This window comes from Ambystoma mexicanum, chromosome 5q, assembly GCF_040938575.1.
Source record: "Ambystoma mexicanum isolate Mex_15411 chromosome 5q, UKY_AmexF1_1, whole genome shotgun sequence".
NCBI classification, from domain to species: domain Eukaryota; kingdom Metazoa; phylum Chordata; class Amphibia; order Caudata; family Ambystomatidae; genus Ambystoma; species Ambystoma mexicanum.
In genome coordinates this window covers 476625083-476648893 of record NC_090933.1, presented here as the reverse complement: position 1 = coordinate 476648893, position 23811 = coordinate 476625083, and positions in this window count along the sequence as shown.

The following is a 23811-nucleotide window of genomic DNA, read 5'->3' as shown; positions in this document are numbered from 1 at the left end:
ACACCAGCCGTTAAAGTAGGGACCCGCAAAGGGACCTCGCAGGCAACTACGGTACCACAATTTACGGTACCGTAATTGCCGCCTTCCCCATTCCCATTGAGCCCTATGGGGTAAAAATGGGAATGGGGAAGGGCCATGGGGAAATGTGGAAATACCACCCCGCCAACCTTGGAATGGGGCGGTGCTTCCCCATTTCACCATGGCGGACTCGTTACAACACTGGCACCAACCATGGTGCTATTAGCGCCATGGTTTAGCGCCGGTGTTGTAATGATGGCCATAGTGTTTAAGGTAAATCACCTAAAAACACATACTACATAAAAAGAACAGAAGAAGCAAAATATATCAATGATTACAATGCAGTAAATGCCCTATTATGGAATGCAAACATAGATGTGCAGTACATTGCAGATAATTCCACTGCAGTTGCACAATATGTTACAGCCTACTTAACCAAAGCAGAAAAAACAGAGCTTCAAGACCTCTGGAATGACCTATCATCAGACAAAACACTGTCTCAGAAATTGTACAGCTTGGGCATAAAAATGCTCTCCCTTAGAGAATATGGCTGCTATGAAGCTGCAGATTGTTTAAACGATACTGCTTTGTATGGAAAATCTGAAAATCTAGTATGGCTAAGTGTTGGTCCTGCGAAATCTAGAAAAAGAGTTCTCAAATCATACGACGACATAGAAACAATAGCCAAACATGATCCCAACAGCCAAGACATTTTGGAAAACAATTTATTAGACACATACTACCCAAACAGAAGTACCCCTTTGGAAACCATGTGTCTATACCATATAGCCCAAAAATTCACATACAAAAATAATATAAAAGATGAAAAGAAAGGTAGATACAGAGTGACAAATATTGAAGGCAGCTTAGTAAAACTTACCAAACCAAGTTTAATTAATCATATCAAATTGTCAATAAAAACTCCTCAACATGAAGAACTATATTACATGCCCCTGCTACAACTCTTTAAACCTTGGAGAAAAGAAGAAGAGATACTAGATAACTATGACTCCTATGAAGACGCTTTCAAACTTTAACCGATGTAAACTATACACAGTACAAAACAATGTTGCACAATGAACAGCAACACAAAGAAGAATTCCAGGCCAACTAGATAAGGACACTCCCGACAGTAGTCAGCCTTCTGTAACAGGAAGCCAAGAACCAATGGGAAAGCCACTCATAGCAAATGAGCCCGAATTAGCTATGACAGAAGTAGAAAACACCATGTGTCACTATGAAGATACAGAAGAATTAAAAGTACTACAATCAAAACTGAACAATGAGCAGCATAGCTTTTTCAAGAAGTAACAAAAGAGATTGCACATAGTGTACAACATGAAAATAAAGAATGTACTTGCCAAAATTACAAACCTATACTACTATACGTCACTGGTGAAGCTTGTTCAGGCAAAACATTCTTAATCAAAATCATCAGCAAGTTCCTTTGACAAACAAACTGTCAGCTGTTGTAACTGCCGCCACAGGTTTAGCTGCCTATAACATTCGCAGTGTCACTTTACATCGATTACTTCTCCTTCCAGAGAACACCAAATCAAACTAGAATATTTCAAACTTTCTACAGAAGCTGCAATGGAACTACGCAGAGTGTTAAAACAAATGAACATGTTACTAATAGATGAAATGAGCATGGTCTCCAGTCTAATGTTGGCTCTGATTCACCTAAGGTTACAAGAAGTACTCAAAACAAACTACGAAGAACTCTTTGGGGGAAACCACATTATTGTTTTCAGAGATCTTCTACAATTGACACTAGTGAAAGGTGAACCTATTTTTAAAACCTTAGGACACAAACTCTGCCGTAAAACTGTTGGCAGCATAGGAAATGACAACCTTTGGCAACATTTCCAATACTGAGAATTAAAAGAAAACATGTGCCAGTCTGCAGACCTCACCTACGCCAACATTTTAAAAAGTATTAGAGTTGGTGTACTATCTCAAGAAGCACAAGCAATATTAAAAACCTGGCACATCCATGCACTTTATGGCTATAACTCCTGTGCTACTGATGTCATGGAACAATTAGCACACAAAAATGTCAATTGTATGTCCTTGATGCCAACTCTTGCAAGCTGTTCCAAATTCAATGAAACAATGTTGAAAAAAGAAATGCAACCAATAATTGAAATTTCCTCCACAGACAAACAGGACGTACATGGTATGAGACTACCCATGTGTCAACAAGCCACAACAAGACTAAATGCATTAGAACATTCTATCTCCAACACAGCTGGTTTGGAGAAAATATTGAAATATCTTTAATCTGTAGAGAAATGCTTAAACGTAACCTTGATGTCGAGCAAGGACTAGTTAATGGAGCACTGGGTACAGTTGCTGGCTTTCAAACATACCCAAGTGACAACATTCAGTTTGTCAATATTCTCTTTGACAAACTTTCAGAAGTAAAAAAGATAGGGCGCTCAACAGCTCGATTCCTTCTCTTCAAAGACATGTATGTATGCTGAGAACACTTTTCTCTAACTCTAGCATACGCAGTTACCATTCACAAATCATAAGGTCTTACCCTAGATAAAGCATTGATAGATATTGGAAACACAGTCATTAAAGAAGGCTTGAGCTACGGTTCACTATCACGCTTACGTACACTTTACGGTCTATTTCTAATCAACTTTGATGCAAGTAAATTAAACGCTGATATTCCTTGCATTTTAGAATACAATAGACTATGTTCACTATACAACCCCCATCTAAAAACATATCCTGTTCCACAAAAAGGAAAACGTTTTAAAAGAAAACTTATTCAAACATAAAAGGCAACAGGATCTCACTGCGAAATCCTCCAAAGAGAGTAAAAGAAGCTAATACTTCATCAATGACCACAACCAAAGAATAACCTATTACTCAAAGTAACTCAGGTACTTATTGAAAGAAGCAACACACACTCCGAAAAAATGACTTGGACACAGAACTATCTGGTCCATTCAAAATTTCAAATATAACTGGTGTAAGTTCCTACCAAATGTAGCAATCAATATTCTATTTCAATTGCCACCAATTGTTCACAACATTTACTTACACAGTACAGACCAATTGTGTTTGGAAATGTTAGTCCTTCATAGAAACGCAACAAACAATCCTGACAACACATACAGTGTTCATGGAATAAGACAAGAATTGGGCTACTGTGTTGGAATGGTGAATTGCTAAAAGTACTGGAAAACAAAAACATACCTATAAATGAAATCTTCCAGATTTCATACATGTGGAAACATACATGCACTCTGTGCAACAATATGCAATATGAACAAATCCCTAATGAACATTTTGTGTATGTATCCATACCTAACTGTGAATTCATTCCATTTCAGCAACTTGTACAAAATACAAACCATGGCAGATTATGTACTACCTGCAATTCAGATAATCGCTCCACCTTACTAAAACAAACACATAGCAAATACGTAATACTAATGATTCTACGTTACAATGCAAATGGTACTAAAACAACTGCAAGCTGACTGGATTCACACATGGTCAAGTATGACTTGGTAAGAAAACCTTCACATCCATAGGTATAATCTACCATGCAGGAACCACAACCAATGCAAGTCACTACACTGCATATATAAAAAAGAATTGTGGATGGTATGAATGTAATGATAGTACCATTACTTTAAAGCAAAGATTACCAGCAAATCTTATAAACGCTTATTTAATATCTTAAAACCAAAATTTAATAACTAATCTGTGCATAAACATTAATAAAACTTCAATTAGAAAAGTATAAACAGTTAGAATATGCCAACAGGTATCTAACTGCCCCAAGATTCTGCAACAACCAAACAGATGAATCAATGCCACTTAATTATAAGAAGAAATAAACAGTTAGAATAAGCCAACAGGTATTTAACTGCCCCAAGATTTTGCAACAACCAAACAGATAAATCACTACCACTAAAAATAACAAGAAATAAACAGAATACACCAACAGGTATCTAACTGCCCCGAGATTTTGCAACAACCAAAGAGATAGATTAACAACTTGAGAATGTAAATAAAAAAGTATAATCAATTACAATTCAACAACAAGTATCTAAAAATCTGCAACAAGCCAACATTAGCCAGAAACAACAAGTGAACACTGAAAACACAGAAATAAATGTACTGTACCAAAATGCATTTTTTTTCCCACAGACCCAATGATTTAACAACAAATACAGAAACTGAGCAAATTGCACAGTACACTGGTTTGTAAACTACTAAATATGAGGGTTGAAAAAAAGCTGAAATGTCTATTTTGCGATGTAATAAATCCTAATAAACTACCGACACTAACATGATCTTTTCTTTTATCACAGAATTTGACAAAGAATATATGTGCTCCAGTTACCAAACCAAACAGTAAGTATATTATAATAAGTACAACTCATAAATACTGCTCCATAACACAACCATTGAAACAAACATGTAACCATACAACACAATGCAAAATGTTTACTTCCATGGATATGTTATACTGCAGTGCTTGTTACCAAACTCTACAATCTTAATGGCATGATGTATCCAAAACTTCACATACAAACTATATAAATCAAATAGTACATCAACTGTAGATTTGCAAATATTTCATACATATTAAATTCTATGGGTTTGATCTATGGGTGTGATATGCTGCGGTGGTTGTGGCCAGGGCCTAAAGTCTTAGGTGCATGGCCTACGGCCTTCGGCCATGCACCCAAGACTCTAGGCCCTGGCCACAGCCACCGCAGCATATCATTTAACCATGCAGTATGGATATTTTTTATGTCCACGGACACCTAGCGTGTTCTAAGAAAAGTTTTATTTTGCTTGCGTACAGCATGGACAGATATAGTGTCCTTAGGACACCTCCATTTTGATTGCTTACGGACATTCCGGACAATGAGTGTGTCCTGAGAACAGTTCCATCTTGCTTGCGGACAGTACAGAAGGGTCTGCGGATGTTCATGGATCCAACATGGCGGGCACTTCCGAAATTCTGACGCACTTCACGCTCTTCGCCATCCAATCAACAAGCATGTTGCATGTCCACGGACATGACGCGAGCCGATAAGCCAATCAGGACACTCTCCGAAGAGTGAACAGGGAAATGTGTCCGCGGAGCGGACATAGATACCACACATTTTTTGTGACTGACTTTTTGGTCGCTTTTTTAAAAACTTCTGGACAGATTTTCACCAAATTTACAAAAGCACGCTTTCGGGACCAAGCCGCCGCTCCTGACGCAAATTTGGTGAAAATCTGTACAGCGGTTTGGGCTGAAGGCGTGAGCAAAGCTTTTCCCCATTCAGTCTATTTGAAAAAAAGAAGTTTTGAGACTCCACCTATAACTTTGTCCACCCTGGACCAAATCTGACCAAACTTTTCAGAGTGGGCCATATACTTTCTTTGCAAAGTTTGGTCTGGATTCGTCCAGGGGGAGCAAAGTTATAAGCCGCCCAAAAAGTGCTCTTCCTATGGGAATAGCAACTTAACCATAACTACACAGCCAGTACCAAGGCTGTGTAAATACATATGCACGGATGTCCTCGAACATTTGCGAAGTTCACAAACATCACAGTGATTTCCTCAAACATCAAGCATTTTATAGGTAGTTGTTTGATTTGCAAGACAAGTCAATCAATCAATCAATCAATCACAATTCATTTCAGTATTCCATATTCCATAAAACTGTTCAATAAAACTCCATAATCAAAAAATATATACAATATATTGCAATTGAATAAGAGGGATACCATCACTAACATAACATAATGAATATCCGAATATCATAACAGTTAACTAAAATGAGTGGCACAGCCACTGTGCAACTTGGTCAAGATCTGGACCTGGTTGCCTGGACAATTCATGGATCTGAGCATTTGCCAGAGCTTTGCACAAATTACTTTATCAAACGCTCTGCTCAGATCGATGAATGCAAGGTAGATTGGTTTGTTTTAGACATATATAGAGTATGCCACAATATCTATGAATGCAAGGTAGATTGGTTTGTTTTAGACATATATAGAGTATGCCACAATACGGTATAAATGAAGGCTCTGTTCACCAGTCTGTAAACTGCGACAAAAGCCTAATTGATTTGTCATTTAAAACATTGAAGCTTGACACCTACAGTTCCAACTTGGCCAGTTTGATGCTGCCAAAGATCAATTGGGCATCCAGAAGTAAGATTGATCTATATGATAATGAATTTGCTTGACAATCTTTTGTAAAGATCGGAAACATGATAGCATTTTTCAAAGGAATAGGGCAATCAAGGTCATGGGTCATAGGATTGAAGGCAACATTGAGGCAGGTCCTGACATATATTTCAGTAATTTGATCAGATTGATGGGCATACTGTCTGGACTAGTGCAACAACAGAAGGCTGATAAAAGAGAAGCACTAGAATTATGTGAAAATAGAACGAAAAAAGTGAGCTATTCAAGCTTGGTCCTCAATGGTTTTTTCAATGTCTACCATACCATTCTGATAGATATGGCTTTGTTTTATAATTACCAAACATTTTCGGGAGTCTTTTTGGGACGAAGCCTCGATGAGTTCCTGCTAGACCAATTCGTCCAGTTCTCTTTTCCTATGTATGATGTCCTGTTTATAGGCAGCCTTAGCTGCCACATTCTCGATGGTCATAGCCAGAAGGTCTTTTGTCAAGTATTTTCTATTTAGCCATTTTACAGTTGTCATGAAACAAACTGTTCTTTATATTGCAGGATGATGATGTAACAGACCAGAAACAGTAATCTAATAAGGCCGATATGAGTTGCCCATGAGATATCATAATGACATATTGGAGTTTATGTCCAGAATAACAATAAGATGACTAACATTGGGATTAATCAAATATTTATGCAATAAAGCAATATCAGCGCCTTCCCATGAGAGTCTTTAATGGTCCCTTTGTCTATCAGCAGCTGATATGTGAGGGCAATTGTAATGTGGAATGTACTTTTTGAATACTTTTTCTCTTGGATGTTTGTGGAATATGTGTACAGTTCACTAATCCATCATGATGTCCATTTCAAAGGGTTTTATGCACATCAATTGAGCAATCAGTGCCAACTCACACTTTCCACGGATGCCACACCGCTCTCTTATTGGTCCAGAGACATCCATAGACACCAAATTAGGAAGTAAGTCCATGGACTGATTTTAGATATCACTTATCTGTTTTCCTACCTGAGTTTTGGGAATGTTTAAAGAGCTAGCTGGACGAATTAAGACCAGATGTGCAAAAAAACACTTTCGGGACCAGGCCACGCTCCTCGTGCACGTTCGGTGCAAATCCATCGAGAGCTTGTGGCTGTAGCCACAAGCAAAACATTTTTCCCATTCAAATCTATCAGATTTTTAAAGGGTTGGGAACCCTCTTCAGCTCCCCCCTTGACAAAACCACGCCAAACTTTGCAAACAAAGTTGGGCCTATATATTTTGTGTGCAAGGTTTTGTGTGGATTCGCCAAACGGTACCAAATTTGTAAGCCACCGAAAAACACCTCTTCAAATTGGAATGTCAATTTAGCCATAATTGAAAGGGGGCTAACACCGAACCTATATATATCTGAGGAAAATGGACATTGCATAAATCACTATTTCAGCCCTATTGTAGTCTTATAAGAGTACAACAAATTGCAATAAGACAAGACTGGCTGCTGTCCCGTTGTCAGGATAATCCCTCACAAACATGGGCTTGAAGGTGATGTGGAGGGCTGTTGCATCTTCTCACACCAACCACGGAGTGACCCACACTTATTAATCAGTTACATACCATGGAATGGATCTCTGTTAGGACTACTCAACTCTAGACCATCCAAACCTGGAAATACTTAAGCACCACAATTTTACCCACCCCCATGCCAATGATTCCCGCTGACACCCTAACATACTTTTTTGCACTACTTTGAAAATATGTGGAAGACCAACAAGCATCCTAGCCCCTTGTCTGGCAGCATCAAAGTGGACTCACAAATGCACACAGCACCTCAATAAATGAAGACCCGTACAGATGTGAGTTTCCATCCCCCTTACCTTTTATAAGGAAAATTGTGTTAAAAAATCCAGCAGTTAAACCCATCATGAGAGCCGTAAGATTTGTGGAACCCTGTCAAAGCAGTCCCTTCATCTGCCCCATATAAAAACACTCCAAGCAAGATTCTCGAAAGGTTTAGGGTGGAAGCGATGAGATGCGTTTTATCGCATGCACCCAAAGAAAAGTGCAGCCCAATGCACAAAGGGCATCTGAATAGGTTTGTCCTAGATGTGACCATTCCTTTTTCACCCTTTTGCACAGTTATATAAATCGGTAGAATACCTGCACATTTAAAAGTACATTCCTGAATTCACATGTGGGAGGAAATTTAAAATGTGCAGAGAACATTGGAACAGGCAGACGGGTTTGAGCATTTCATAACAGTGGTAGCACCGATATGAACTGCTGCTGTCCCACTTGCATTTCTATCCCACGAACATAGGTCAGAAATGCTGTTTTTTCCCTATGTTTACTGTGAAATGTACTCCCAGCAACCAAACATTTGCTGATTGTACTGGAGAAGCATCAGCACCACAACATCACATAACTTGTAAAATAACGTTAAGCAAATAATTAACACATCTGAACGATTGTGCTATTGCAGCCCTCCTGTTCATCAGCATCTCGCCTGTACAATGAAACAGTAATTTCTTTCCACATATATGAGCATTTTTTGGAGTTACAACATGCACAATCACACACCTTGCTTAGAACGCAATCCAGTCTGAGACACCCAAACACCTTCTACTAAATTTAATGAACACATTATGACCAAGGTACGGATTTAGATCTGTATCACAAAAGGAAATCATTTCAGTTTTAGCATTTTGACCGCTAATTTTGAACCATCCCGTTGCATCATACTTTGAGAGTTAGGAAACCATGATCGTTACGACCATAGCGACGATTGTTTTTCCGACTTCACTGAAACAACAAAAAAAAAAAACGAGCACACCTTGTATTACGGGGAAACCAAACATTTCTCCAATTCTACAATTTCAGAAATCTCTCACACTCGGCCTCATTCCGAGATTGGTGGTAGTCATGGTGCTATTTGTGCCATGACTGCCTCCAATAACGGGTCCGGCACCAGTGTTGTCCAATGGGGACTTACCGGTGCAGTCCGACCCTGACGGGACCGGTAAGTCCCCATTGAACAAACCATTCCCCATTCCCATTCGAGCCTGCATAGGGCTGAATGGGAATGGGGAGGGTGCAAATAACAGGCTCGTGACTTGTAAGCCCGTTATTAGTGCCCTGGTCCCTTAGCGGGACCCGTAAGGGACATGTGGTCAGACCACACGTTCCTTACGGTCCCCGCCAAGGGACCTTGGAATAGGGCGGTGAGGGTTTACAGGCACCGGTCTCCTTACCGGTGCCCGGTATCCCTTACCGCCCAGGTCGTAATGACCCGCACTGTCTTTTTGAACGACCTCCAACCAATGACTAATCCCAATGGACATGTAGATTGAAATGCAGACTGTAAATCACTGTTAAAAGATGGCAGCCCGACACTGTCTTAGCATGGCCTGTTCAGAGCCCTGCTACTCTCGAGCTAGATCCACACTTTAAATAAAAAAAATAAAAAAAGGAATACATATCCTGTTAATAGCATTTTGTCACACTACAGCTTTTCTTTTAGCACAATTATTAAGGGGTCACGAAGTAGTATGTGTTTCTGATGACACTATTTGAGTGGAATGATGAATAACACAAACATACCTAAATACAGATAACTAATTGTAATACAAGCACTCAACACCAAATTAACTTGCACTAGTCTCCGAAGCATTTTGCCTTAGTAAATACGTTAGAGAGAACAGAGACTAACAAAGTCTAAAAAAAGAGATGAACAATCAGAAAGAAGGAAACATTGAGAGGAATGGAAAATTGAGGGCAATGACAGCTGACAGGATTTTTCTTATCTATTTGGTAAATAATTACTAACCTACACATATCACTCGTTATTGCAGGAGAGATCTAGTAAACGTGACCAGGGCATGCCGTTTTCTATGTTGCTCAATTGTTAGGTCACTTACCCATTTTCTGCTTGACTTTTAAGGGCTTTCCCAGTGATTCAGGACCCCACTTGCCTGCAACACTAGCCTCCTCACAAGCTAATACTTTTCAAAGCACTTTCAACTTGGCAACTGCCTTGACTTTATTTAACATGTCTATATTGACTCACACTAAAACAGTGGTCTTAAAACATTTTTGGCCTGCCCGGCCTGAGCAGATTGTGAACAGGCCAGGCCCCTCCAAAAATGCCAACTGGACAGTAAATCCAAATTGCTATAAACTATTGCCTGCCGTCACCGCACTCTACTACCAGTATAGTCTCTGGGCTCCCCCATCTTTCCCAAGGTAGTATCTGGGCTCCCTCGTCCCACTCTTAGCCCTGTCTCTGAGCTCTCCTCAACCCAGCACAGACCCTGGGCTCTCCCCACTCTGCTCCTGCCAATGTCCCTGGGCTTACCCCACCCTGCTCCCACTACTATCCTATGGCTCCCCCACATCCTGTTGCCACCACAGTCTCTGGGCTCCCCCACCGTGCTTCCAAATACAATCCCGAGGCCAGTGGAAGCTGGTGAATTTTTTAAGTGGAGGGGGTTAAATATTTTTTGGGGATATGCTATAGCGACCATGGGTGGCGAGGGAACCTAAGCCAATCAAGGGGGCTGAGCGGGGCATCTCACCTTGGGAATCTTTTTAAAAATAGTATATTATAATACTGCATTTCAGAGCATACTTTAAAGAATAAAGAAATTGGGTGAAAAGCCAAACATTTTGCAATTAGCGCTGGGGGGCACAGGGGGCAGGCATGGTACTTGTTTTACTGGACACCTATGATAGATGTCCAGTAAAATGATACCAGACATGTTCACTGGACCCTACAGCTCCCAACACACTCAGTCAAGCAACGTGATTATGTGTGTATGCGAGGAGCGAGGGGCCCGGGGGGCAAGCATGCTATTTTTTACTGGACATCTATGATGGATGTTCAGTTAGAAAATACCTTACCTGTGCCCTGGACTCCACAGTGCATCAAAGGGGAGCTGATTTTGGCTGGTGGGTAGGGGGATTGTGCAACAAAGGCATTTTTACTCTACCACATCCTGCTGCCCACTCTCTTTAACACACCCTCCCACTCTTCCTACCACATCACCCAGTTCTCGCTACTACACTTTCTCGCCTTCTTTCTACCACATACCCTTCCTGTCTGCGACCCCCTCTATGACTCCATACTCCATTCTCTACAACCCCTCCCTCTCGCTGCCCCCTCTCTGCCATTCCCCACCTAATATGCCCTTCCACGCACACCATCTCAACCACCCCTCTCTTCCACCCCCTTTCACTACTGACCCCTCTTCTACCACACCCCCAGTCTACCACAACCCCTCTCTATCACATACCTCCCTTTCTCCACAACACCCCCTACCACGCTCCTCCTCTCTCCTACTCTCCCCTCCCTCTGTAGAGAGGCACATGTACATGTCCTCTGTAGTGCCTGCCCCCTAACCTCCGTCATACTGGAAGAGCAGCCAGAGAGGACTCTGTGTGTGAAACCAGGTATTGACCCTATACTGCATTGAAGATATGAGAGACGTTATCCACTTAGGCAACCATATTGAATGTAACCTTGCACTGACATGGTGGAAGGATATTTACATACACCATTGGAGAAGAGGTATAAGAGAAATCAGATGAGAGCAAAGTGACGTCATAAACAGAAGACAAGAGGGTACACTGAAACTATATGCAAATGCCTGATGAATAAAGATTTCATTTAAGTAATATGAGAAACCTGTATGCAGGGATGAAGAAATCATATTCATTCAGAAGATAAGTGAAAAGAGGATCAATGAATGTACATATGCAGAACCGCAAGGTAGATAAATATAGAAGCTTGCTGCAGACGAAAACATAACACAATTAGAGCAGCCATGAAGAAATAGATGGGTGTCCGACTTGTGTTAAGAATGACCAAACTACCTCAGAGACAGACCAAGGCTGCAGAGCTGAAAGTTGCTGGAAAACTCCTTAGTGCAAAGAACAAAAGATGTCTATTGGCCAGAAATAATTGCAAAGCACAAGGAGAGTCAAGGAGGAAAGACTATGTACCCATGACATATTTCTCTTAGATTAAGTAAAGAAAAAAATATTTGCAAGTGCCAAGCATTGAACAATTAAAGACGCAGAAAGCGTATGTGAGATGGATCAACCAAGTCTTTCCAGTGGCCAAGAGGAGTAATAGCACCCAGAATCATTGTATTAATTAGCATCAAATAAAGGCTTGAAATGGACAAAATACTGGTCCCCTCATATGATTCAAGTCTCGAAAATAAGGCCTATTTATTAGGTTCTAACTGAAGATAGTGATGTACCTACACTCTCTTAAAAGTCCCAAAGAAGAGAACAGTCAGAAAGGTCAGCTACAAAGAAGAGGCCTTTGGCTCAGGGCTTAACTGATGAGAGATGGTAGGCTAATTGACCAAGTGGGTAGTAGTCTGACGTTGTTCTCTGCACCTGGGTTTCATTTTGCTTACATGCAGCTCACAAGCCGAAAGTCCAAGGCTGGGAGCGAATGCCTCATAAGTGCCAATGTAGCATTGTACTATACAATGTTGCAGAAACACATCCACTGCTCTTATTCGGCTATTAATCTCTATTTTACGTATTTAGAGGTATTTCAAGGCATGTTTACTAGATAAGGAGCAGCCAATTATGTTCATTACGCCTAAATGATAAACAGGTATGTATGTTCCCTTTAACCAATCCCTCCATCTGCAGGCATCAGGGTGCACCAACACAGACATATGTGAGACAGACACAAAGCGGACGAGACACCAAGAGCTCCAGCAGGATTAAGAGCTGTAAGGGATTTATTTAAAGAGGAATGTTTTCAGTTTACAACAAAAGCGGAGATGGCTTTCCTCAAGTCTCAGATTAGAAGGAAGGGAGTTCCATTTTTTAACTGCCACAACTGGAAAGGATTTACCTAGGTCATTGATCCGATTGAAACATAAAGATATTGTTAACCCCTTCTTGGAGAAGCACAGAGATCTAATCGGTACACACGGAAGGATCATGGATTTTAGATAATATGGGGAGGTGCCACGAAGACAGTTGTGTACCAATATCACTGCTTTGAAGGATTTACAAGTCGTGATAAGAAGCCCGTGGAGTTCTTGCCTACTCTTAGCGATGTGGTCCCACTTCGATTTTCTTTTGACAATTGTAACTGTGTCATTTTGGGAAAGTTGGAGTTTAGACAGGAATTTTTTATTAGCTCCATCAAAAGTGAGTTACAATAATCTAGTCTAGATAAGATTATGGCCCGGGAAATAGAGTTGCAGTTTTTCTCAGATAGGAAGAACAACGTCTTCCTCAGTTAGAGATAGTAGGAGCAGCTTTAAGACACTTGGTTTACGTGAAGGGCAGCAGAAAGAGATGCATTTTGACCCTTTCTACAAACAAGATATAACAATTGTCAAGGCGAAAATTTTGTAATTTGGGGTCCAATTTAGCTTTAGTTTGTGGTAAACCAAAGATAAATAACTCTGTAGTGTCGTCATTAAGGCGTATCAATTGAAGCATATATGGTACCCTAGATGGTTTGAGTCCAAAGAGTGGTCACCTGATAGTTCCATCACCAATTGGGTGTCATCTGCATAATTAGTTAAGTAAACACCCATTCCTTCCAGGAGGCTATACAAGGGCCTGATGTACAGATTGATATGTATGGGAGACGAGACATACATGCTGTGGAACACCACAGGTGATTAGAGCTTGAGAGGATGATGTCATAGCTGGCGTACATTGAAATGTAACATTTTTGTATAATCGAAGTGTCACTGAGCTGATAATAAAGTAGTATTTTGCCATCTCCTTTGAGTCTGTCTGGTTATTTGGGTCTGAGATCATGTATTGCTAATTCCATCTGGCACTTGGGACACTACAGGTGCTACTGCACACCTCTCCACCTCGCTTCCCTCTATTCACCACCCCACTCTCTACCAGAGAGCCCTCTCTCCACCACATACACACCTTCTGTACCACACACAACCACTCCCTGCAACACACATGCTCTCTACCACTGTCCCTCTACCATACTCCCATTCTCACCACATTTCATCTTTCTACCACACATCCTTCATTTCCTCTCTTTGCACTGTACCATCCCTACACCGCACTCCGTCGCTGCTGCACTTCCTCTGTTCACACTCCAGATGTCTCTACCACCTTTTCTACCACACCCCATACCACTCTCCACTACACTCCCTCTCTACTATACTCTCCCCTCTCTCTACCATACTCCTACCGCTCTAGCACACTCTCTCTATCTCTACCACACTTCCCCCTTTAACATATTCCCTCCCCTCTCTCTACCACATTCCCCCAACTCTCTACATCCCCTCTCAATCACCCTCCATCTTTACCATGCCCTCTTTACCACCTATCTCTCATACAGCTTCTTTTTCTACCACTCAACCCTTTATCTACCACATGTCCTTCTCCCTCTACTGCACACCCTCTCTCTGCCTACTGCACACTTAATCTCTCTCTACTACCTCACAATCTCTTACACCCCCTCTATCAACACTCTGCACTCTATCACTGCTCTTCATCACTCAACCAAATTCACTTTCCCTCCTGCTACCCCCTTTCCTCAAACCCCTGGCATCCCTCTACCACACAACATGCCTCCGTCTACCACACCCCATGCCTTCCTTTACCACATCCCCTTCTCCTGTACCAGACCCCTATTCTCTCTCTAAATTCCCTTGCTACCATGTTCCCTCTCTTCCTACCATATTCTTTCTCTCTACAAACGTCCCCTCTCTAGCACATGCATTACACTCACTCGGTTTTTGTACCACATCCACACCTTAATTTATAAGCCCTCTCTTTCTACACCACCCTCTCTCTTTCTACACCACCCACTCACTTTCTACTCCACACCGCTCTTTCTATCCTCTCTCGCTACTCCTTTCCCTCTCCCTAACCCACTCTACCTCTGTATCACAAGCTCTAAACTACTCTCTCTGCACCACACACTCTCTACCACACGTCCTCTCTCTATCACACTATCAACCTCTCTCTCTACTAGACTTACACTCTCTCCCTCTACAACACTACATTTCTCTACAATATTCTCTCAAACACACCCCCCTCTTTTTTTACCAAACTCCCTCTCTCTCTACCGCACTGGTTCTTTAGCACACCTCCTCTCACACTCTACCACTCTCGTCCCTATTTATATCTACAACAGCCCCTATTTCTCTCCACCAGGCCCCCTAGATCTCTCTAGTACACCACTTCTCTCTCTACCACAAGCTCTAAACGACCTTTCTCTGCACAACACACTCTCTTCCACAATTCCCCTCTATAGCACGCTACCTCCCTCTCTGTACTAGAAATCATACCCCTCCCTCTACCACACCCTGACTAGCTACCATACTGTCTCTCTACCACACCCCCCTCTCTCTCTCTACCAGGCACACTCTCTCTCTACCACACTGTTTCTCTGCCACACTGCCTCTCACCCTCTAACACAATCCCTCTCTTTCTCACTACCATGCCCCCTCTCTTAATTGCTACCACACTAGCTCGTTTTCTCGCTACCACACTCCTTCTCTTTCTCACTACCACAATGTTGCTTTTTTCCGCTACCACACTCTGGCTTTTTTCACTACCATGCTCCCTTTCTTCCTCACCACCCCCCACTTTCTCTCTACCACACCCATCTCTATAATACTGCCCCTCCCTCTATACCACGCTCCCTCTCTACCATACTCCCTATCACCCCAAGTCTATTACTCCCTGCTTCTACCACCTTCTCCCGCTCTCTACACAACATCCTCTCTCAACCATTTTCCACCACTTTCTCTCAATACCACACTCTTTGTCACCCCACACTCCTTCTGTCTTCTGCACCTTCCATTCCTCTCACTCACACTTGTAAGCAGGGTGTCACTCACAATGAACTTATTTTCAGCATCCCAACAATCCACAAGCATGCACCCTTACCGCAACTGCCCTGTTCTCATGCATACTCATTTGGTCTCTTTCCTGTGCCCTCTATCTCTTTCTCTCTAACCCACGCAGACTTATGAGCCCTGGCTCTTTTGCACCCTTGCACAGAAAACCGTATTTTGCTGTAGAGCACTCACTCTTGTTTGCATTATATCCCTAACTCTTGTTTGCATCCTAACTCACGCATGCTTGTACTCAGAGGCACTGATAGTTGATCAAGCCGCATTGCTGATTGGGTTACGTGGGTTCTCAATTATTAATAAAGTGAGCAGATGTTGTGCTGGTTGAAAATGCGGGAACATATCCTGCAGTTTACTTCAACTAGGAGGAGATCCCAGGATTCATTTGATATAGCAGCTGGTGGGTTGTCCTGCAGTTACAATACATGTGTACGCTTCTTCGAGTTTTGCAGGTTGTTGCAATCTGATAAAAACCTAAAAAATGTAAATAAAATATAAACTCCTAAAAAGAAAATCCGCATGTGCTGTACATGCGTATTTTCAGCTAATCATGTTCTTTTAAAAGGTTAACTTCTGCTTGCCTCGAATGCAACTGCATAGGGGCCTTTTCACTTCCTTTCACGAGAGCCTTAGATAACACATTTTCAAATTCCGTTGAATTTACCTTGTTAGTGTGGCCGAGTTCACTAAGTATAGGTTACAATCATACACTGTGCACATCACTGGTTGCTCCTCTGTTAGAAATCAGTATTTTTACAGAATTAAAATAACTTATTTTATACATTTGATTTCATAGCAAATATCTTTTCTTTTGAATTCCTCCAAACCAGCTGCACAACATGTCCTGTATCTGAGCGAAAAGTATGGCGGTCGTGTGATTTTATTTTGTGTCATTTCATGGTTTGACTGCATTTCTGAAGGAAGCAATTTAAAGGTTTTCCTCGGATGTATTTCGCCAATTCACTTGATTTGTGGTCTGATGCCAGAGGTGTGTAAAATGTTTGCAAAGCGAGAGATGACAGACACATGGTATACAGCAGTAAATTCTCAAATGCATGCTCTCAGCAAGATTAGCAATCTAGTGTATCCGCCTGGAATCAGAAGCACTGAATATAAATAGCTGGTGACAGGGATCCAAAATATGATACACTGGCAAACCACTTTTCTGTTTTCATTCCCTGCGGTACTTTATACATATTCAGGTTTTACATAGAATTGCCTCCAGGGCATTTGTGAACTTTGTCCCAGGGGAATCGATCCTGTGATCTGTGGTGCTGGTTGCCTTCCATTTTCGTTTAACTGTGAAATTAAATTAATTACAGTGCATGGATTTAAATTGCATGCCGCACTTGCAGCTGCCGTGATGTGGTGGAGTCACATTCAATATGTCGCGCTCCCAGCTACTATTTCGCGTTTTACAAGAAGCTGGGGAAAGAAAATATATTTCACAATATCCATTCCGTGCTGCTGTCATTTTTCAAACTTCACGCTTCATATCACATACAGGGGTTTAGCTGCGATGCTGCTCTAAAAATGGGCACTGGGATATGGATTTAACGTGCAGGGAGGCCACCAATAGTTGCAGAAGGGTGCTATAGAAGACCACTTACATCATATTACACTGTATTGCATATTTAACCACTTAGCTGCAGAAGATCTCAGACTTGCAATAATAGTTAGAAATCTATATGTGTGCACACCCATTGAACCATGACCAATCACGGTTGGCCAACACATTTTGAACACACCAACATATCTTAAAGTAGAGCTAACAACATCAATCTTTATAGTAAACACAATGTAACAAAAAGAGCAGGAAGCAAAACGGCATGGGAATTAGAAACATAAGTAGCTCAGTATTCGGTAGTTAGGAAGGTCAGAAAACAACTGAGTACAAGGAAAACTTCTGCGGTCGATGCTCCCTGTCAGACATATTGGCTTCATATGATCTAGAAGACAGCAACCATTGCTCTCCTGGCAGAAACCCTATACACTGATATATCATGAAATCCACCACAAATACTGGGGTAAAACCTGCACCGGAAAGGTTACAGTGGCCTCTGATCATGCAGTTCCCAGATTAATGAGTCCATACAGGATGATGGTCGTGCTGTGAAAGTAGAAGGCCAACTATATGTCAAACACCTTGGTGAGTTAACGTGAGGGTTGAATGGCTTTCATAGTAGCACTAGAAGCCATTGGTGATTTCGAATACGTTTGTGCCTACACTATGACTCGCATCCCTTCTGCATTGCTGTCCATTATTTAAGGTGTTTCCTTGGAGGTGACACCTGACTTCTATTCCAGCTCTGGTGCAGAACATAGCATCAACATTTGGCTCTCGCTAAGCATCAAGAGCCATTTAGCAGCACATGTAGAGCTCTTTACCAGCATGTTTATCCTCTGCCTTTCTCCGATCCAAGGAGAGTAATGATTGGCTGAGATGCCGTTTTAGAATCAGACAGATTGCTGGAACATTTTATTTTGGGTCAAGCTGCTCATGTTATCTCCAATTGTTGGCTGTCCATCAAAGCTGATACTGATACATACTAGTGGTGATCAATGGAGTTCTCCAGCTTGGCTTGATTATCAAAACAATTGGATTTCATACAAAAAATGCCTTTGGGAGTTGAATATGGGACTAAAGGAAAGTTGACATGAACTCAATCAGCATGTTCAGTGATGTGCAGCGGGGTTGCATTCTGGCCCCCATTGTGCTCACAATTTGTATTAATGACATAGGGGGTAATTCCGAGGTTGGAGCCGCTACGAGCCATTCCGACCGGTCAGACCGCTATTTACGGCACCGTAATCTACGATGCTGTAAATACCGGTCTTGGGTCGCGCGCGCGCCCCACCATGCCGAAATTAGCAGCATGGCGTAAACCGGAGCTCATCACAAGTATGGAGCACACCTAAATAACGGCCTCATTAAGGCCGTAAAGTCACTTACTGGCATGCAGTACACACAGGCATCTCAGTGGTCCACAGAGCCACAGGTGCACACAATCAGCACAGGTGGAGGCAATGGAGTGTGCCACAGCACAAAAGTACCACACCCACACACCACACCCCCTCCCACACCAAGAAAAGACCAATAGTGGTAGCAGCACATGAGACAGGAGGCCCTGCCAGCAAGGTCATGACCACTAGAACTACACCAAAAACACCAGGCCTACCAACTAAGGAGACACAGGGGGAGAAGGAGGGGGAAACAGGCCCAGCATGCAGTACCAGTGCAGCCTCCGCCACCACCCCAGCAGCCCCCATTCCCACGCAGCAGGTCCTGTAACTCAAGGAAACCCCTGAGCAGACACACACCCCCTACCCGCTAGAAAGTGACAGCCTCACCACCATGATTTAGTGGCTAAATTACTATATAAGTGAGCAGCATACAAATACACACCACTCTCCCGGCACAATTGAAGGTGGTGCCTGTGCCCCACACCCATGCCACAGGCACCTATCAGCACACAGTTGGACCCATGCATGGCATGTCACAACTGTCCAGTACACGGACGCAGAACGAAGTGCTGGAGCACCTCCTCAGGCACACACGGGGCTACAAATCCCTAACAAGGACTACCCAGGAGATATACAACACAAAAGTTGGCCCACATGCATTGGCAGGCATGCCAAATGACATGGGTGCCCCTGACAGCACCCACGTGGATTAGGTTGACCTGCATGGCATGCATGTGGCGGATCACAACCCAAGCAATACCATTCCCCCAACGTGTAGACAGAAAGCAAGGCAAGCAAGAACAGTTCCCCTACATGACAGTCCAGACACTTACCTAAATTGGCTACACATGCAGGTGTTGGCGGCTGTCCCTTGACACCATGGTACCGGACCCCTGTCAGAAACCCACAGACCAGGCCTAGGGAGCCCTATTATAATGGCCATACCCGTGCATGCGTGGAGATGAAGCAGCCAACTGGCTTGCATAAGGCACATATCAGTTGCCGAAGCTGGACTGGTGGGGGACCCATCTACTGCAATGTGCTGTCCAAGACCCCCATGTCATGTGTACAGCGCAACAAATTGTGCATCCCTTGGAATGTGGCTCTGTCCCCTGACATGGGACTGCTAGTACCAGATGAAGATTGAGTGAAGGAGGAGGAGGAAGGGGCAAGACAGCATCATGGAGGCGGTGCATGGGAGGGACATGTCGTGTGGCTTACAACGTTTGGACATAATAACCAAAACACAAGACAGCAGAGGCTGGCATTATATGGGCACACCGGGCCCTGGGTGTGTGTATACTTATAGACCATGCACTGTCAGACGTCATGATACACATGCTGAATGATGAATGTCCACACAAGTTAAACTTTCAACTCCAAAGGTGTATTTAAATTTTGAATGGATGAGTGTAAGCAATCCCTCCACCCGCCCAACCACCTCCCCCCAACTCCACAACAAACCCTCACCCCCTCCACCCTCCCCCCTAACTCCACAACAAACCCTCCCCCCTACCCATTCCCCCCAACTCCACAACAGTACTCCAATATAGTACATTAAGGCCACATGTGGCAGCAATGACGATTAATGCATGCTCCCGGGGCCCATGCGAGGCATGTCCCGGCGCCGCATGGAACACAGAGTGCGTCACGGAGGAGTTGCCAGTGTGTCACGACTGGATGTGGCCGTGTCCTCCTGCTGATGCAGCGGATTGGAATGTGCAGCCTCAAGGGCATCAGCTATGCGTCCTAGGACATCACACAACCTGTTAGTGCTCTCAGTGACTGCCTGACGCATTTCCCAGAGTTCATTTAGCCATTCCACCCTGGCCTGGCGATTGTCCTCCATGAACACAGTGATGAGGTCAGTCAGCTGAGTTGCACGACGTGCATCAGATGATGGGTGTTCATCACTGGAGTGACTTGGCCCTACATGCTCTGGCATGGACTGGACTGGTGAACTTGGCCCACGATCATCGTATCCCTGTGTGTCTATTGGAGCACTATGGCCAGGTGTTTCAGGATCCCCAGAGTCACTGCATGATGCCAAGGGAACATTGCTGGGTGTGGACTGTGGGGTAAAACTCCTCCTCAGACGCCCCACAGATGGATGAAGGGCTGTCCACATTCTCCTCGGTGCCCGTAGCTGCAATGTCCCCAGCAATACTGGACTCTGCCGATGTTGGGGTGGCCATTGTGGCAGGCTCAGATGCTTGGAGGGATTGGGGTGGTGCAGCCTCCACTGACCTTTCAGGAGCCGGGTGGGTGTATTTTTCGGTGCTGGAATGCGCCCGGACCCTGCCACTGCCCATGGAGGTGGTTGGACGACTTGACTGTGGCTCACCGCTGTCATGATCAGTGCCTGTGGGGGTAGAAGAGAGGGCCAACATGAGTGATTGTATGATGTCCTAATAGCATACATGGCTGCATTCACATTTCAGTCATTTGGGGTTTGTGGCCTTATGGGTGTAGTATGATATGTACGCAGGTTTCGGAGTGACTCATCCTGGCCTGGTAATGTGCTGTCTGGCTGGCACACTGCCGAACCTGCTGCACAGTGTGCATGATGGGATGTGCAAGTTAGTGCACTATGGTCGATGTGTGTTATGTACTTGCACTTGGCCCTTGTTTGCGTGGCAGTTGGCTCTGCATTAGTTGGATGGGGGGAAGGCAACATGATAAGGTGCCTTTGATGGCCCTTGGGGGAGTATACATCATGCAATTGCCATTGGCAGTGTTGACTTTGGACACTCACCTCCTTCGGCAGACGACGTTGCCCCACACTCCATCTCGCCGACGCCCTCAATCGATTCCGTCCCGATCAATGCCGCACAAGTCTCCTCCCATGGCTCAAATCTCACTGGGGAACTTGGGCCCCCTCCAGTCTGCATTGCCTGACTCCGGTTGGCAGAGAGGAGGCCCAGCACCCGGACCCATAAGTCATCCCACCGCTTGCGGCAGTCCTTGGGAGTGCGGGGGGTGGTGCCTACTGCGCTCACCCTCTGGGCGATTTGTGCCCAGATGTTTTTTTTACGGATTACTGACTCCCTCCGCATGTCGGGGCTGAACACAACGTCAGCATGCTCTGCCAGGTAGTCCACCATGGCCTGCAGCTCTTCAGGGCTGAATCTCTTCTTGTGGAGCCGGTCGGCAGACTTCTTTGGGGCTTTTGGCATAGTTCCTGATTGTGTGGTCCTTTCCCCGACTTTGGATTGCTCCCAAGGGTGCTGCCTGATGAGGATGGCAATGGATTGTGTTTTTAAAGATGGCCGCCGCGCTCCTTCCCGTTCCTGTGCGATGACGAAGTTTCCGGTTCCGTTGTTTTGCAGTGACTGTAATTTACGGGATCCGTAAATTATGGTCACCGTTATTTACAAAAGCTGCTGCTAGGTACTTTTCTGGCATGGCGGAAAGCGCATGTCCGCGAGGTCGGAATGGGCCGCAATTAGCGGTCTGACACCAGGCCGGTGACGTACTTTCCGCCATGCCGGAAAGTACCTGTACTTACCTCCTAGCTCGGAATGAGGTCCATAACCACTTATCTTTGTATAATGGAGAAAAATGTTCCGGTTTTGGGGACAGGAACACCTCTGTCCTATTAGTTGACGTTAATGTGGTTTAATAGCCTGGACCAAAATTGGCTTGACTGGACCACTACAGGGCTTCGCTGATTATTGTCAAGGTTATTAATGCAGAGAAATCCAATGTTATGGTAAGGAAGAAAGACCCAAGCAATGTGTCATTGAAAACTTAACTCCAGAAGTGCACGATATCACTGGCTTAAAATGGAAATGCCATCCTTATTTTTAGTAGAACATTTTGTGGCATGGTCATTTCTCATTCTCAAAGTTTTCGGAGCAAAGACCATGGCGGCTCCATTTTATAGGGGAGAGTTGTGGGGAAGTACTAGCTTAACCTTTTAAGAGCCAATGGGACATTAACTTCTTCCATCCATTGTAACAAGCAACTAAACTCGTATTCTTCGTCTCCGTTAGGTTGGACCTTGGAGTTAGACCTAACATGTGGCTAAAATTGTCGCTTTGATTTTTGCAGTCAAGTTATGGTGCTAAGACATAGATCATGTTATATGCTCCGTCTTGAAAGAATTGTTACATTGAAAGCAGCTTGTTGGTCTTGGCTTAAAAATCTCAAAGCAATGTTTCATGCTATTTTTCTCCAAGAGTTTTGAATAAACACTTATCATTGGACCAATTTGCATACCATGAATCATAAGAAAAAAATCTGAGAGTGGGTAAAATATATCACTTTTCTGTAAATGGAAACAGAAATGATGCCAGGTAGAGAGCCATTCTTGCATAGAATTAAATCTAAATAATTATGAGAATGCATGAAGCTATTATATGGTTCCTCCCTTTAGCATGTTTTACAGATAAGTCAGACCTGAAATTAGGCCAGGACTTTGTCTTTCTGATCCAAGCATTCTTGATATTTAGCAGGGAGAAAAAAGGCAATAAAGTATGTCAATGTTCAAAAAGGATATGCTGCTTGGTGAGAAAGGTTCACAAAAGGGCTTAGCCATTTTCTAGGGTTCAAATAAGTGGACAAACGAGGCTGTGGCCTTCCAACAGTATTTATGATGGCATTGAACCAAGCTGTGTGTTGTTATACATGTGGATTGAACTACTTTCTGGTGGGGCAAGTTGTTTAGGATCCAATGGCAAGGGGGCATCGAGTTGGTTCGAAGCAGTAGCTCAGAGCAGTTTGAATGCAGCATTTGAGAAATGCAGTCTGTAGGGCTCACAAGGGTCATTTTAAAGATTGGGGC